A 14,243-nucleotide genomic window follows, 5' to 3' on the forward strand; every position below is an offset into this window, starting at 1 on the left:
CTTGGAGAGTTAGGTTCCAAAGCTGGGGACAGAAATATGTCAAATACTCTACAACCTTAAATAAAGCCACACAAGTCAGGGGTTAGACACTCCCTTCAAGTCTTATTAAGCAAAGCAATCTGGCTTTGCTTTCCACGGTCATCACCACTGGATTCTGATGCTTTCCCTTTCTAGAATATAAATATTACAGTCTGTGCACTGGCAGACTTTTGGAGTACTGAGCCATTGACCTGTTGAGGTATGCTGTAAGTTTTCTTTGTCTTTTCCATAAGGAAAGGTGAAAGTGCTTCTCCCATCCCCAAGCCACTGTAAGGGGCTTCCCAGGGACTACTTGTGGAGGTTGACTGTACCTACGTGAAAAGTGTATTGGAATCTCTTTCTCTTTTGGATACTTGCTTATCTAGTGATCTTGTACTTAAATAAGCCTAGGGGAAAAGGGATTGGGGGGGCAATGTCAGGCCAAGGAGTGGGGACAGCACCTTGGATTCTCTGTGTTTGATGTGGTAAGGAAGTGGATTTCTCTGGATCCAGTGGGCATTGAAAAAATTAGTTGACCTTGAACCATAGTTCAAAAGGGCTAACTACCAAATAACAGGACCTTAGTAGCAAAGTCTATGAAATATGTTGTAGTGGATTAGATCTGGGGTTGAAAGTGGAAGAGGCCAAATCCAACTTTGAAAAATCGGATATTAAGAAGGACCTTCTATGGGACTCCCTGCAAAAATGAAAATATGTCCTGCAAGAGAGTCTCTCTCTCTCTCTCTCACCTGTCTTAACAGAAAATGTTACTTGTCTGCAGTGTTTACTAGGGGAGCACTGGGAGAAAAGAAAATACCACCCAGGCATCTGGTTATGTACGAGAACCACTGCTATTTCTCCTGTTTCCTTTTATATCCCAGAGAAGCTAGAACCAGAAGAGAGGGAAGGGGGGTTAAATGAACCATAATAAGACCATACTTTCTTCCCTCTGCAGGTGCCTTGGTCTGAAGGTCTAGTAAGATCTGGAGGGAAGGGAGGAAATGAGTTTAGAGGTTTTAATTAAGATATGTGCTGTTTAATAATCACTGAAAGTGACCAGCTATGGAAACTACCAGAAATGTCATTAAATGGATTGAGAAGACAGATTCAACAGGGCATGACCAAAGGCAATGACTGGAAAAAATAAAACCATTTGTTACTCATATCTCACAGAATTTGGTGGGTTCAAGAAATCAGTTATTTATATTTTGCCAGATTATTATTTAATAGTTAAATTATTTATTACACTAAGAATCTTATGCGCTATCAATATAAAATGAACTTTTTGTCCCATTTAATGCTTTATGTTTTGAATTTTACGTTAGTTGGTATTTTGCAACCCCTGCTTTCTTTTGTTTTCATTTGTATAACATTTTTTGTTTATCTTTTTAAAACATTTTGTTTCATAAATTGTTTTTCAACTCATTGTAGCACACGCATATCTATATCCATGTATCCAATCTCAGCACGAGAGTTTAACTTATTCACATTTGTTTAAGTGACTAATGTGATTGATTTACTTCTGCCAATTTGTTTTCTATGCTTTCCCTTTGTTTCCTTTTAGTATAAAGATTTCACTTTTATGTTTTCCAGTGACTTAGAGGATGTTTTATATTCTCATAATAGTAACCTTAATGTTGTTCAAAAGCATTCTTTAACTTCTTCAAATTACTGAATCAAAAAGAAAATTAATGTGAATGTTCCATATTTGAGATAGCATATTTAGAACACTTTTAATTCTGTTTCTCTCTTCAGCATCTTGTGTCACTGTAATCAGAATTTCTATTTAAATATTTGCTATTCCATTTTTCTATCATATCTATATCTATGCACATACATGCACATATGGTTATACATCTTCATATTTGAAAATATTTTTAAACTTACATTTAATATGATTGCATTGTAAAAGTTATTTAGAGTTGTCTCTATTTTAACTGATTTCAGTGCTCACCATTCATTTTCCATCTTGACTGTACTGTTTTTGAACTCTATTTTTGCTATTCTCTTTGTCGACTGCAATATACATGCAAACACTTCTTTTAAAAAAATTCATAAATAGTGTGTTTTCAGTCATCTTGATATCTAAGCTGATCTTTCACTTGCCATCACACATGAAAAATGAATAAATAAGGTATAAGATACTCCTTCAAATTTATTATGAAATTAAGTGTTATAATAAATTTTGAGGACAGCCTGATTTTTATTCCTTTCTAGTTAAAATGTTTTGTCAACCTAGACATTAGACAATTTTTTTCTTTATAAATATAGTTCAAATATTAATGTTCCCTTTAGATGACTATTTTCATTTATGAGAATTTATTCCTAAGAAGATAGGCATTATTTCTGGGTATTTTCCGAGTCATGTAGAAAGTCTCTTTGAATTCAAGGACTAGGAAATAGGTGGGTAAGTGGATGATGCCAACTCTGCAGACAGATATCTTTTAGCTACATTGAATTGAGGATTTTACATCACAAAAGGCTGGTAATAGCCAAATGGTTTCACCTATTCTTCATTCTCAAAACACTTAATAGGACAATAGCTACAGGTTTGAATGGAAAAGAGGGGAGGCATTTATTCTGAATCTGGTTGTTTATTTATACTTTACCCAGATCAGAGACTGTGAGACCCTGGCGATATTTAATTGCAATGTCTGTCTCTGGAGGGAATTATCTTTGCTTTATTTGGGTACAAAAAGCAGCATTTCCCCTAACAGGTTAAGGGAGGTGGGGTTTTTCAAGAAAGAGCCTTGATACCAGTGCATTTTAATCTCCTATTACTTATCACTAATTTCAGAAATGCAAAGGTTATGGGTAAGGAGCACAGTGACTTTGGCCCAACTTTATAATGCACCTATGTTCTACTAAGCAAAAAAAAAAAAAAAAAAACAAAAAAACGGTGGCCAGAATAATGCTTTGAACATCTATCTTCTCCTTAGGCTAAAGCCATATGAAATAAAGTTGCTCAGTCAAAAGGGATACTGATTTTAAAGTTTGCCAACAGTAAGTAAGTACCCTCTTTTTCACACTCTTCTCTACCTGGCGTTTTGGCATCCTTTTGAATCTCTGTCATTCTTATATACAAAAAAAAGGGGGGTTTTAATTTTAATTACTACTGATGTCACATACTTTTTAATATGTTTTTTCAGCACTTATATTGCTTCTTTTGTATGTTGCCATGTTTTCTAAAATAATGATGATTATATTTGTCTTAATGATTAGCAAGCTTGTTTTTGGCATATACATTGCAAGGTTTCCTAATTTGTTAGCTATATTTCTGTGTGTGTGTGTGTTTATATATTTGATTGTTGTTGTTTCATCTATGTATTTCAACACTTGTATTTAGTCCAATTTATCAATTATTACTATTTTTATTTCTCATTTTAATATTTTTCATATTTAGAAATCAGTCTCTCAAACCATCTATAAAAATTATCAACTAAAATTTTTCTAGTACTTTTATGATTTATTTTATATTTAAAACTTTGAACCATTTACAGGTTGTTTCGAGAGTTATGATAGAAGCATTTTTTTTTCTTGGTTTGCTACTACATGACTGCTTTTTTCCCATCAATACCACTTATTGAATAATTTTTTTTCTTTGTTGATTTGAGATGCCACACTTAGCATATATACATTCCCATATATCCTTAGGTTTATTTGAAGATCTCATTCTTTTGTATTGATCTGTTCTCATCCCAAAACCATCTTGTTTCAAATAATGTCACTAGGTAATAAATTTTGATGTCTGGCAGGACAAGTCATTATCTGATTTCTTATTGTCTGTTTTTTTAAAATAGGCAGGGATATGCTTCTGATGCAGGAAAACAGATGTGGGGCATGAGAAGGGTTGTGTCCCAGGTCTTGGTTGAGCCCCTGGGACGTGCCCTGCCAAGCTTGGGTCCTTGGCTTCATATGCAGGAATGAATTCAAGAGTGAGCTACAGTTGAGTGAAGGTAGATTTATTCAGAGAGATACTTTGAAAGGCAAGAGAAAGGCCATGAGGTTTGGGGGTTGGGTGCTCAGATTAAAAGTAGGTACACACTCCATAGACAGAGTGTGGGCAGTCTCCTAAGAGGGAGAGAGAGGGGTGGAGCTGTGTTGCTGGTTTTTATGAGCTTGGTGGCTTCATAGCTAGTAAGTGGAAGGACCATTCTAAGTAGCCTGGGGAAGAGGCTGGGATTCCCAGGAAGTTGGCCATTTCCCACTCTTTGACCTTTTGTGGCTAGCCTTGGGGCTGCTGTGGTGCTGTGGGCGTGTTACTCACCATGCTAATATATTACAATGGGCTTATAATAAAGCTCAAGATCTACTAGAAGTTAAATCTCTCATCTTCCTGAGCCTCAAGGCCTACTGGGGTTTGAATCTTTCGCCATTTTGATGTTAATTGCTGTAGCATTCCTTGAATGGCTGTGCCCTGCCCCTTTCCATCCTGTGTCACTTCCAAGTACAGTAGTAAAAAGCATTTTCCAAGTAGATTATAAGTTATGTGAACGAAAATACTGCAATGTGAGTGAAAATACTGCAAACATATCAGTAAACAAAGAATGCTGAAACCAAGTCATCAGCTGCTGTCGCCAGTCCCCAGTGAGGACAGGCCTGCAGCCCAGCCTCTGCAGCCACTCACAGTGGTGCACTCTGAGGGGACTCAGAATAAGAAAGGACAGGATACTGGCCCTAGATAGCTAGGTGCTTGTCAAAGGAATGAAGTCAGTGAGCCCAAATGTTTGCTTCCTCCCATACATAGAAAAGCACTAAATTCTTTAACTTAAGATGCCTGGTTTTCTTTAGATAACAAGCAATCTTTTATTGTTCCAGCTACCTGGTCTTTGTTGTAAAGCTCCTATATATCCTAGATCCTCCCCTACCTCTTGGGAGCAGTCCCTCAGAGAGGTCTGAGAGGCTGTCATCCAGGCTGGAGTCCTCCCGCCAAATAAAACAGAACTCTTAACTTATAGGCTGCGCATTTATTTCAGTTGACACTTCTAAAACATTGTAGTATAAATTTCAACTTTAGATCCACTTTGTTAAATTCCAAATTATATTCCATAGAGATTTCACTGGAAAAATATAGTGATATGAAATTTACTACTTGAGTACTTCCATTCAAGAGTAAATATTGCCTTTTATTTTTCCAAGATTATAACATGTAGTTATCATACTGTAGTGGTTATCATGTTTGCCTGATGTTTTTCCAAGGTTATAAAGTTCCAAAATATGGTTTTTAGCTTTTTTTATGTAGAAACTATGATTTTGTTAGATTTTTTGGTTAGCTTTTTGCTGTTCCTATGGGTTTTCATTTTGTTCCACAATATTTTACATTTGTTTACTGTCAGACTATAGGAAACCTGTTAATTTTGAAATTATTTACCCCAGTTTACCATACTGAACTCTTGTTTTCTGTAATAGATTTACATTTGAATCTATTGAGTTTTTAGATAGATAATCATGTCATGTTCAAATAATTATAATCCTGCTTTTTTATTTCTGAAATATTTATAACTTTTATTTTGTTCTGTTTTCTGAATGACGTTTTTGGTGAAAGTACTAGAAATATAAATACTAATATTTAGGGCAGGTAATTTTATTTTGCCTATAATTTTCATGGTTAGTGGGGTAAGGAAAGGGCCAATTAGACAACTGCACTCAGTCTGCTTTCTTACCAGTGCATTGATCTCGCCATTTTCATCTATTTATTCTGCTTTTCTTTCCAAATGTTTTATCTTGAAAGGGAATTTCTAGAGAAAATTACTTGATTTGCTCTTAGTGGGCAAAATCACATCATAGGTCACATTTCAAGGTCATATTTGAAAGTATATTTCTACTCTGCTAAGACATATTATCAAAAAGAGAAGGTGATATTTGAGATAAGACATCTGAAAACCTTATATCCTAAAAACAAAAAACAAGACTGGCAAGGACCAAATGCTACTGGAACTCTCCTACATTACTGATAGGAATCGAAAACAGTAGAGTACAGACAGTCTGGAGAACATATTGGAAGTTTGTTGTAAAGTTGAATGTGCACTTAACATATGACCCAACAATCTGACACCTGGATATTCTCCCCTAGAGAAGTGAAAACTTATGTTAACACAAAAAGCTGTACATGAATGTTTCTTGCAGCCAAACTGGAAACAACCCAGATGTCTCTCTAGTGGAGGATGCATTAACAGTGGTACAACCATGCAGTGGAATACTGCTCAGTAATAAAAGGGATCTAATTAGTGGTACATGTAACAACGTGGATGGATGTCAAATACATTATCTTAAGCTATAGAAATCAGACTAAATATTTACATACTCTGTGATTCCATTTATATGTCATTATGGAAAAGATGAAAATATAGGGATTAAGAACAGATTGTTGCCAGAGTTAGGGTGAGGGTAAGTTTTTACTACACAAGTGTTGCACAAGGGAGTATTTTGGGAGAAGCACCTGTTTTGTATCTGGTTCATGGAGATGTTTACCTGACTCTGCATAAGTCAAACTGCAAAACTGTACAGCAACAAATAAATGTGAATTTTACTGGATGTAAATTCAAAAATAAAAATATTTAATCATACACTTTTCTTTGACCTAACACTTGCTTCTTCCTCTGCTAGTTACCTGCTAAGAGCAGAGGTTGGCTTAGACATATCCGTTAGAAAAGCCCCAACTGGGGGTTTTCTGCTCAGTGCATGAGGCGTGTGCAATTTCAACCTTTTTTTAATTCATCTAGCCACTTTTCATAGAAAGTGATAAAGCTTCAAAATAAAAAACAGTACAAAGGATATAATGAGAGATAAAGCAATGTGTAATATTTCTAAGTATGAGAAATCATTGAGAGCATGTCAAGTACTGGGCTGAATTTTAGGCATTAGTTTATATTATATGTAATATTTGGTGTTTTTCATTAGTTGGGTTTAAACTTCAGAGGATTCTTGTGTCTTCCTCAACTGCAATTTAAATACTATTCAAATAATATTAATTGCTTATATAGAATTATTACTTACATAGAATTCTTCTGAATAGTTCCTTTTTCATCATTTTTAGCAAGATAATATTTTAAAATAGTAACTTATGAGATTGCAATTTAGTTTTTTTACCTCTTAATTATTCCCATTGAAGGGAATGAAGAGAAATTTGCCATCTAAATGCGTCAGTGGCATCCATTGTATTGTAAGTTATGACAACAGCCTAGTCAGATTTCCTTGGGCCACTCTACATTTGTGTTGCCATCATTTTCCATGGTATATGCTGTAACCAGATCAACAATTCTTCAATAACTTTTATACATTCTGCCTTCTGGATCCCTTTATTTGTTGCCTTTCTCTACTCCCATTTGCTTTGTCCAAACACTTGTCCTGGATTATAGAAATAACCTATATATTTTATCTTTCTCCTAAGTAACCCTCTCACTTATCCACTAATAATAATCAAATATGTGAAGGTATGAATTCAAGATTTACAGACTGGCATATGTAAAAGTGATACACCAATGAACTAGACAATAAGTATTGGAAACAATATAGTTAGTTCACAGAAAACTGAACTTCAGTTAATTGAAAATTAAATAAATATTATAAAACCAATTACACTTTTGAGATTGGAAAAAATTAATATAAAAAACAATATCCAGTTTTAACAAGTTCTGAGGAAATGGGCATTATCAAGCAGACTCCTGGGAGTGTGAATTGCTATAACTTCCTGGAAAAGACATTTTTTGCATATTAATACTAAATTTATTTTGGATTTAGAATTATTTTCACTATTAGAAATCTATCCTGTCTAAATAAAATGTAGGTAAGATGCATACTGCATCATTGTTTTAATTAAAATTAATTATACGTATTTTCCTTTTGTAAGGGAATGGATGACTAAACTATGGTATAGTCGTTATAAATTTTAAAGAGAAAAATTTAGATATCTTCCTATTGACTAAGAAAGATCTCCATGATATATTGTTCTGTGGGGAAAAGAAACGTTGAAGAACAATGGATATGAGATAACATATTCACGTAAACAGAAAACCTAAAAGTATTTTTTGGTGTATGTTTATAATATTACAGGAAAGGCATGAGAGGTTAGGATGGCTACCACAGGAGAAGGGAATTATTTGCTTGTTTAAAGAAAAAAACTAAAATGTCAGCATCTTTTAAAGAGGTTGAAAATCTGATTGCTTGTATGGTAACAGAGAAAAGTATAATAGTGGGGAGGATACCCCCATCTTGTTTACCACTGGATGGGGGTGATTGCTTCCTGTCTTGTGACACTAGGGAACCAGTATGGCATGGCTGTTAACAACACAGGGCCTGTATAATAACTATGGTTTTGAATTCTAGGTTTGCTATTTACAATATGTGTAATCTCTCGCAAGTTTAGTAAATCACTCAGTGCTTCAGTTTCCTTGGAAAATACAGCAATAATAATACTTGCTGAGTAAAATGGTTATGAAGATTACATGAATTAATAAATGTTTAATGCTTTGAATATTTCCTGTTACAAAGTAACCATTCAGTAAATGTTAGCTGCTACTATACAGGATTTATATGGATATCTCACTTACTAAGATGTGGTATTTTAAAAGAAGTATATATGCATGTAAATCCAGTTTATATGTGTATGATATTTATCAGTGTTTTACCTTCAGCATAAGATTGTGGCAGTTTATTTTATCATTTTTTATAATTTAGAAAATATAATTTATTCAGATGAAAAGCAAGAACTTATTACAAGTAATATATGCTTGATATTGAAGCAAATCAAGATAAATCACTTCCAACTCAGCGTACAAATGCATCTAAGACCAAGTCCTAGATTTCAGCCAAATAAATATTTCCACATCCTCAGCTAGAGCTAGGATGAGTATGTAATATATTATCCAAATGCACAATACTTTTGAGAGGGAAGTAGGGCACTTGGTAATTATACCCAGAAAACAGATCTTAATAGGGACTGTCTGGTTAACTAGGTTACAAGGTTATGTTTGCCCCAATTGAATCTCCCTTCACATACCTGCACTCACCCACTGTAGCCCAGTACTCCTGTGCTTACCTCGGATTCATAATGGTCACTAAGGACACCCAAGTTCAGCCTACCATTATTCTACATTCGGATTCATCCAAAAGCTGTCTAAAAGACTCCCTCTTTTGTCCTTATTTTCATTCACTCATCACAGCTGGCAGAGTGATCGTTTTAAAATAGAAGTTAAATCATGTCACTTTTCTGCTCAATTCCTCCAATAACTATGACTCAGAGTAAAACCCAGAGTCCTTTCAGTTGCCCTTAAAAGATCCTACCCTATCTGGTTGTCTGTCCCCTGCCTCCAAATAGGGATCTCATTGCTTCTCTAACCTTATCTCCTACTATTCCCCTATCATTCATTTTCCTCCAGCAATATTGCCCCTTTTCTGTTCTTCAAACATACGAGACATGGCTAGACCTCAGGGACTTGGCACTTTCTGTTGCCTCTTCTTGATGTGCTCTTTCCACCAATATTTATGCGCTTTGCTCCCTCATATTTTTTTAAACTTTTTTTCTCAGTCTCCTTCCCCATGAAGCCTACCCAATCAGTATTTAAAATTGCAAATCACTTGTGCCTCTGATACTCCCCATCCCATTTCCTTATTTTATTTTTACTTGCTATTCACTGGAATGTAAGCTTCTATTAGGTTAATAATTGTCTCTTGTATCTGTTGCTTTATCCATTGTACCTAGAACCGTGCTGGCCACATAGTCGGTGCTTAATACATATTTGTTGACTGACAGTGAAGACTGAAATTTACCTGCTTCCCTAATTTTGTCAAGCACACACTTGTTTATATTATACTATTGCTTTGCAGGAATTAAACCATGTTTCTGGGGTGGGGACCATGGCTAATGCCACAACTTCTGTGAACATATTACCTGTCCATTTCTGGAGAAGTTCATGAGTCTAATAATGACCACAGCCGTATTCCATACTTGAGCGCCAGTTTGTAAAGAAATGGCAAGATTAGGAAGCATCTTCCCACATGTGTTTTTAAATAGGTCAGCTAGGAAACAGGAGTCTGTTATCTGTACTGGTGCAAATCTGTATTTTACAGCCACTCATTCCTCAGAGGAGTAATAAGGATGACAGCAAGAGAAGAAAGATCTTCAGACTCATTTTTTGTATGATGCTTTGCCAAGAGCAACATTTATCAGGGCAGTGCATGCACCACACTGAAGTGGGGGGCCTTGGTAATATGTGAATTTGTTACCACCACCACATTAACTGCTCAGTTCTGTTGTCTTGCCAATTTTATATCCTTGATTACAAATTCATAAAACTGTCCCTTCTTCTGAGCATAAATACAGCTGCTTCAAAAATATAATTGTTCATGTTTATCAAGTACCTAATTTGTTTTTACTTGCCAGTTACTAATTACACATGAAATATAAATGAATTGTAGGCCATATATTCTATGTTAACTGCTGCCAGGAAAACTTTTTGTAGGTCCTATCAACATTGGAGCTGCAGGAAGTAACAAGTCTTGTGTTAAATATTCCTGACGTACTCCATTTCTCATCCTAGACATCTAGGAATATACAATTAATGATGGCTTACATATATATCCACAAAATATGGCAAAAGAATATGTTCTATAGGAATTGTCTTGAGAAGTTTTCATGCTATGAAAGTATTTTAGCCTAATTTATTCTAGTGCCACTAACTTTATTTATTGAGAAACTAAACTTCATGAAGTCAGGGCTCTTGTTCATCATTTTATACCCAGGTATATTCCTTTCCTGAGGCTGTTTCACAAATTACCATAAACTTGGTGGCTTAAAACAACAGAAACATATTCTTTCACAGTTCTGGAGGCCAGAATTCTGAAATCAAATTATCTGTAGGACTGCACTCTCTCTCTAGAGGCTCTGGAGGAGTAATCCTTCCTTGCTTTGTAGTTTTGGTGGTTCCTAGCATTCTTTGGCATTCCTTGGCTGTGTGGCTGCTTAAATCCAATATCTGCTTCCCTCTTCATATTGCCTTGTCCTCTCTGCGTGTGTCTGTCTCTCAAACCTTCTGCTTCTCTCTTGTAAGCATGCATAGCATTACGTACACACATGCCAGCAAATCCAGGATAAAGTGCCCTCAAGATACTTAACTTACATCTTTTGCCATATGAGGTAATATTCTCTATTTTGCATACAAGGTAATATTTATAGGTTCTGGAGATTAGGAAGTGAATATATCTTTGGGGGTGATTTGTTTAGCCTACCACATGAAGACAGCACCTGACACATGATAGAAAGTTGACAAATTTAGTGGCTTATATGACTTCAGAAAGTCTTTCTCTTTTGCTCCCTCTCTGATTTTCCAATATTTAGTCTGAGAGGGTTGAGTTATTTAATCATTATGACTTTAAGTGACATGAAACAACAATGGAACAATTAATGAAGAAAAAAATCACATGGAATACAGATTAAGCCAGGTATAGGTTTGAATTTGATGTTGTTCATTCCACACTTCAGTCATCAGTGAAAGAAAGAGACACAGCCATGTCTTTCTGTTTCTGAGTTCGCTTATTATAGCCTATCAGTCATTTCAAGGCAACATAATAATAAGCTTTGATGGACTTCATTTGCTAATTGTTTACAAAATGCAGAGATGTTCTCACTGCAGATGCATATGTGAAAGTGGGAAAAATCTCTATAACTGCATGATACTTGCAATATGTTGGTTACTAGTCTGGAGCCCCAAACTTCTAAACCATGAAGAACACTAGGTGAATTATTTTTTCCGAAATATTGTGAAATAAAACACTGTAGGGGAAGTATACTATCATGACATAGAAAACATGCTTTTTGTGAGGTTAGCCTTAACTTTTTTAAATTGAAGTATTGTTGATTTAAAACATGATTAGTTTCAAGTGTACAGCAAAGTGATTCAGTTATTTATATATTTATTTATACATCTATAAAATATTATTTTTCAGATTATTTTCCAATATAGGTTATTACAAGGTAATCAATATAGTTCCCTGTGCTATATAGTAGGTCCTTATTGTTTATCTTTTTTATATATAGTAGTGGGTATCTGTTAATCCCAAACTCCTATTTTATCCCTCCTTCCCCTTTCCCCTTTGTTAACTATAAGTTAGTTTTCTATGTCTGTGAGTCTATTTCTGTTTTGCAAATAAGATAATCTGTATCATTTTTTTATAGATCCACATATAAGTGATATCATCATATTTGTCTTTGTCTGACTTCATTTAGTATGATAATCTCTAGGTCCATTCATGATGCTGCAGATGGCACTATTTTGTTCTTTTTTATGGCTGACTAATATTCCATTGTGTACGCCATCTATCATTGGCCATTTGGGTTTCTTCCAAGTCTGGCTATTGTAAATAGTGCTTCTGTGAACATAGGAGTGCATGTTTCTTTTCAAATTAGAGTTTTTATCTTTTCTGAATATATGCCCTAGAGTGGGATTGCTGGATCATATGGTAACTCTATTTTTAGTTCTGTAAAGAAACTCCATACTGTTTTTCCAAGTAGCTGAACTAATTTTCATTCCCACCAACAGTGTAGAAGGGTTCCCATTTCTCCACACCATCCCCAGGTTTATTATTCATAGACATTTTGATGATGGACATTCTGATCCATGTGAGGTAATACCTCATTATACTTTTGATGTGCATTTCTGTAATAATTAGTGATTTTATGCATCTTTTCATGTGCCTGTTGGCCATCTATATGTCTTCTTGGAGAGATGTCTATTTAGGTCTTCTGCTCATTTTTTTATTAGGTTGGTTTTATTTTTATATTAAGCTGTATTAGCTATTTATATATTTTGGAAATGAATCCTTTGTCAGTTGCATCATTTGCAAATATTTTCTACCATTTTGTAGGTTGTTTTTTGTTTTGTTTATGATTTCCTTTGCTTTGCAAAAGCTTTTAAGTTTAAGTAGGTCCCATTTGTTTGTTTTTGCTTTTATTTCCGTTACTCTAGGAGATGGGTCCAAAAAAATATTGCTGTCATTTATGTCCAAGAGTGTTCTTCCTATGTTTTCTTCTAGGAGTTTTGTACTATCTGGTCTTCCATTTAGGTCTTTAATCCATTTTGACTTTATTTTTGTATTTGGTGTTAGAGAATGTTCTAATTTCATTCTTTTTCCTGTAGCTGTCCAGTTTTCTCCGCACCGGTTATTGAAGAGACTCTTTACTCCATTGTGTATTCTTCCCTCCTTTTTTGTAGATTAATTGACTATAAGTGCATGGGTTTATTTCTGGACTTTCTATCCTGTTCCATTGATCTATGTGTCTGTTTTTGTACCAAAACATAGTGTTTTGATTACTGTAGCTTTTTAGTATAGTCTGAAGTCAGTCAGCATGATTCTTTCAGCTCTATTCTTCTTTCTCAAGATTGCTTTGGCTCTTTGGGTTCTTTTGTATTTCCATGCAAATTTTAAAATTATTTGCCATAGTATTATGAAAAATGTCATTGTTAATTTGATAGAGACTGCATTTAATCTGTAGATTGCCTTGGGTAGTATGATCATTTTAACAATATTTATGCTTCCAATTCAAGAACACAGTATATCTTTTCATCTCTTTGTGTCATCTTCAATTTCTTTCATTAGGGTCTTACAATTTTCAGAGCATATAGGCATTTTGCCTCCTTGGGTAGGTTCATTCCTAGGAATTTTGTTCTTTTTGATGTGATGGTAACTTGGATTGTTTCCTTAATTTCTCTTTCTGATATTTCATTGTTAGTGTATAGAAAAACAGATTCCTCTATTAATATTGTAACCCGCAGCTTTAGTAAATTCATTGATTGAGCTCTAGTAGTTTTCTGGTAGCATCTTCTGGATTTTCTATTATAGTATCATGTCATCTTCAGACAGTGACAGTTTTACTTCTTTTCTAGTTTGGATTCCTTGAATTTATTTTTCTCTGATTGCTGTGGCTAGGACTTTCAAAACTATGTTGAATAAGAGTGGCATGGGTGGGCATCCTTGTCTCGTTTCTGATCTTAGAGGAATGCTTTCAGGTTTTCATTGTTGAGTATGATGTTAGCTGTGGATTTGTCATATATGGCCTTATTGTTTTGAGGCATGTCCCCTCTATGCCCACTTTATGGAGAGTTTTTATCATAAATGCATCTTGCATTTTATCAAAAGCTTTTTCTGCATCTATTGATGTTTATCATTTTTATTCTTCAATTTGTTAATGTACAGTTACATTGATTGATTTGCAGATACTAAAAAATCTT

General features: G+C 34.7%; 1 long non-coding RNA gene across 12 annotated transcripts in view; it reads left to right on the forward strand.

Annotated features, from left to right (window-relative positions):
• The window catches only part of LOC123619413 (uncharacterized), an 874,904-nt gene that overhangs the window by 546,550 nt on the left and 314,111 nt on the right, over positions 1-14,243 (forward strand). For 2 of the 12 annotated variants that reach the window (XR_012504650.1, XR_012504658.1), the window contains exon 6: positions 2,958-3,025. The exons of 9 other annotated variants lie outside the window; for them this stretch is intronic. This is a non-coding gene — a long non-coding RNA (uncharacterized LOC123619413). The remainder of the gene's footprint in view (positions 1-2,957; positions 3,026-14,243) is intronic. One more of the 12 variants, XR_012504651.1, reaches the window with a different exon arrangement.

This window comes from Camelus bactrianus, chromosome X, assembly GCF_048773025.1.
Source record: "Camelus bactrianus isolate YW-2024 breed Bactrian camel chromosome X, ASM4877302v1, whole genome shotgun sequence".
In the NCBI taxonomy this organism is placed as follows: Eukaryota; Metazoa; Chordata; class Mammalia; order Artiodactyla; family Camelidae; genus Camelus; species Camelus bactrianus.